The 4,566-nt window shown below is 31.4% G+C and overlaps 1 protein-coding gene across 1 annotated transcript in view; it reads right to left on the bottom strand.

Annotated features, from left to right (window-relative positions):
- Positions 1–4,426: 4,426 nt before the first annotated feature.
- Positions 4,427–4,566, bottom strand: part of LOC122251355 (uncharacterized) — a 1,818-nt gene continuing 1,678 nt past the window's right edge. Inside the window, exon 3 of the mRNA XM_043013244.2 lies at positions 4,427–4,566. This exon is cut by the window's right edge and continues 478 nt beyond it. The gene's annotated coding sequence lies outside the window, so the exon portion shown is untranslated.

The following is a 4,566-nucleotide window of genomic DNA, read 5'->3' as shown; positions in this document are numbered from 1 at the left end:
TCTTTTAATTTTCTGTCCCGGTTGCAAACAACATTTTGCATAACATTATTTACATGAAAAGCAATAAACAAATATAAACACAAACACACAGCTACACACACATCTATTTACTTGTCTTTCTATACATATATCAATTATTATCTATTTATCTATATCTATATATATCATTCTATCTATCAGTCTCTCTCTCTCTCTCTCTCTCTCTCTCTCTATATATATATATATATATATATATATATATATATATATATATATATGTATGTATACACACACACACGCACGCATGTATGTGTATGTTTGTGTACATGTATGTATATATAAAGTATATAGATGTATGCATGAGTATATTTTTGTATAGAGTATATATGCGTGTATGTATATATACGTATGCATACAGTGTATATATGCGTATATATATGTATGTGTGTACATAAATACATATATATATATATATATATATATATATATATATATACATATATATTCACAAATATATATACTACTACTAGCAATACCATTGCAATCACTACAACTTATATTAATGATGATAACAATCATAGTAACAATAACAATATTGATGGAAATGATACTAATAATGTTAATGATAACTATAACAATTATTGTAAGAACGACAGCAAATAAAGCAACAATAATTAAGATAATGAATCACTATTACCATTATCTATACCATCCCTATGATAACAATAATGATACATATCAATAATAACAGTGGCAATAAGAGTAATGATAAAAATGATGATGGTAATAATGATAATGATAATAATGATAGTATCAGTTATAATAATGGTGATGGTAATAAAGAATCTAGTAATAATGATAATGATAAAAATGATAGTAATTATAAGAATAGTAATGATAATAAAGATAATGATAATAATGAATATGATGATTATGGAATTGATAACGATAGTAGTAATAATAATGATAATACAAGGATAATACTTATACTAATGGTAATAATAATAATGATAATAATCATGATGATAATAATGATGAAAATAAGGAAAATCAGAATGATATTTATCGTAATTATAATAATGATAATCATGAAATTAAGAAATATGACGGTATCCTTTAATATCAGACCATTCTTCCTGGTTTAAGTTACTGATACACAATAGAAACAATATACAGGTTTGGAAATTATATGTGGCTTTGATAAACGATCCTTATGTAAATCAGTGATGATTCAATAAATATATCGATCTGATGCAGCCATAGATGACCAAATCATATCAAACATCATAACAAAAGACATTAAACAATTACAGATGTACAAGTTAGTTAAGGTAAATACTATACATATATTTCATTAGCAGACACACGTTGATAACACACATACAAAAGAAAATATAAATAAAGCAAGGTTTTCTATAACTGCAATATGCTGTATGGTACATCTATCATGTCTCAACAACGATGTATCTTCGTAAATCCATAAATTGAATATAAACCCATTTTTAACCTGGATTAAATATGAAATGAGAAATAAAGTAAAATATTTGAGCTTAAAACTGGGCCTGGTTGACCCTCTCGTCCGCGTGTTTGACAATGAAAAGGTATCCAGGAGGAAGACCCGGATGTTCTGGAGGCACTACTGTAAGAACTTCCTCTCTCTCTCTCCCTCCCTCCCTCTTTATCTTTCTCTCTCTCTCTCTCCCTCCCTCTCTCTCTCCCTTCCTCTTTATCTCTCTCTCTCTCTCTCTCTCTCTCTCTCTCTCTCTCTCTCTCTCTCTCTCTCTCTCTCTCTCTCTCTCTCTCTCTCTCTCTCTCTCTCTCCCTCCCTCCCTCTTTATCTCTCTCTCTCTCTCTCTCTCTTTTCTTTAGGAGTCTTGGTTTCGTTCCCTTTTTCCGGGGGTGAGGGGGGTTTCTATGCACACTTATCAGTCATTGTTGTATTAATCTATTCTCACTTTGCTGTCGTTTTCATCTTTCACTAAAGTATAACTGATAAAATACATTTCCAAGAATACACGGTCGCACTGCTCCTAGGCTTCCTGAAGAAAGTAAAAGTGACTTTCTTGACGTCATAGCTACGTCAGAAAGTGTACAGTTGCCAGTTACTGAGTTTCCTACTTAACGTGCGATATTCCGGACAAAAGTTCGTCGTTTCTAAATTATCAATAGAAATACGTGATATCATTGCTCATTGATATGGCAGTCTCAGTCACAATCTCTGTCTCCCGTGTACAAACATGCAAAATTCGGCCAATTTCTTTAAAAAGGCTTTATGTTACGAGAGTATCCATCTTTGGTCGAATTGGGATGACACAACTTATGAATGATGCCGTCTTGAACGCTAATTGAACAGACTTTAAACTAAGCGTCGTCAGGACAAAGCGATATACTGTAGGTGAATAGACAGAGACATACGCATTGGCAGAAAGGGGAGACAGAGAAAGACAGAGAGAGACAGAGAGGAAGAAATTTTCTGAATGAAACCGATCTTACTCTACGTCATCCTGTTGTATGCCCGTGAGGTTTTTGAAAATCCTTTTCTTCTCGTAAAGTTTGGTGTAGGATAGACTTCCTTCTGTGTCTGATCTACCATATTTTCCCTTTATATCTTATAAAACTTGTTGTTCTTATCATTATTATATTTTTTATGATAATCATTATCTTTATCAATATTATTACCATCAATATAATTCTATCAATATCATTATTATCATTATCATTGCCATTATTGTTACTGTTATCGGTTTTGTCACCGTTATCATTGCATCCGTGTTTACTTACATAATATTTCATCTATTATTATTAAAATCATTAATCATCAAAATGCCTTTCTGATTAGCAGTTCAACATTATTCCAATTGATTTTGTGTTTTATTATCTCGATGATTCCAACTTAGCTATTCCTGAATATCCTGACGAAAGTACTAGACACCTCGGATAAGATGTCTTTAGGTATGAAATTGAAGAATATATAAAGATATAGACATATAAAAAAGAATGTACAAGTAGGGTACACAATTTGCTCATAGTGAACAAAAATGTTTTAAATCTGAGCACTGTCACTGAACATAAGTCGCACAATGCCATGCAGCTATCAAACTGATATTTTGCCATATTTTCCTTATGATCCGAAGAAAATTTTTAGTAAATTAACCATTATGTTTTCACATCATCGACTCTTCTCCCATTCATATGACACTGAATCTACTGTTGAACGGCGCAACAGAAAAGTGCAAAAGTGTGTGTGTTTGTGAGTTTAAATTATTCCTTATACTGATCAAGTTTATTTATGGATAATACATTTATGTGTGAAATGTTAAATGTTTTTAACTAGTGCTCTTTCTTCCCTATTCCGGGTTATCTGGATAATCATGATAATGTTAATGATAAAGATAACGATGAATAGATGAAGATAATAATAGTAATGATAATAACAATGATAATAATAGTAAAGATGATAACAGTGATAATGATAATGATGGTAATGATCATTATACTGATAATAATGATAATGCTTATAATAATGATAATGACAATGATAGAAAGGATAACATCAAAAGCACTGAAATTGATGATAATGAGGATAATGATGACGAGGAAGATAATGAAAATGATAACCTTGGTAAGGCATGTAAAAGCAAAACAACTTTGGCACAGTACATATGATCTAACCCTCTAAAAGAAGCATATGGTGGAATCCACTGAAATATGAAAAATTCAGAACGATAACAATAAAATATCTTGAAATATTACAACTATCATTACATATTTGTCTGTTTATCAATTCGAATAAAGAAATACCGGTAAATTGGTATTAATACGCCACGCCCAAACGCCACACCCAAACGTCCCAGTATCCACCAACCCTTGTGAGCATCTGCATTTCTCTCGCACTTTCTCCTTCGGCCAGAGTTCAAGGTCACCGTCCCTAGCGTAATAGTCATTGATATTTCCGTAGGAGCATGCGGTTGCTTTCATATTGTTTTTTTTATGTATAATTTGTTACGAACGTATTTTGTTTTCGCGAAATATTATCTACGCTTAAATTTATGATTTACGGTTAAAACGTCATTGAAAATGTGTTGGTTCATGGCTACCTGTATTCAGGACTTGGTGATCGACATTCTTAAAAAAAGGAAAGAAAAAGATTTTGATTTGTCACAAGAGTAAAAAGATAGAAGGAAGTATAAATAGGTATTTTGCAAGGATATAGATATCTAAATCAATTTACTAACAAAACGTTAGGCTAAACTTACGAAAAAATCAAATACTTCACTAATTGATTGATTTTTTTTTTTTATAGTTATCCAATAATGCTGATCTTTTATCCTATTAGTGTAAGTCAATTTGTGAAGAAGTGCAATGTCACTCTGTGAAAAGCAAAATATTAGCAATGATAATTCATTACAAGGAAATGTTACTCTTAGGTACAAACAGGAAGAGACTATACATTGAAGATGATGTCTTTATTCATGGTTTGCTCATGCAGATATACATGCACGTAATACAGCTTCGTATGGAATGATAAATGGCACGCATATACTTGTAGTGGAAAGACGGATGGAAAGGTATATAGATAGGTAAATG

This window comes from Penaeus japonicus, unplaced genomic scaffold (assembly GCF_977035675.1).
Source record: "Penaeus japonicus unplaced genomic scaffold, GWHDUDI00000001_assembly GWHDUDI00000030, whole genome shotgun sequence".
Classification (NCBI taxonomy): domain Eukaryota; kingdom Metazoa; phylum Arthropoda; class Malacostraca; order Decapoda; family Penaeidae; genus Penaeus; species Penaeus japonicus.
Note: the sequence above shows the minus strand (reverse complement) of the source record. Positions and strands in the feature narration are given on the sequence as shown.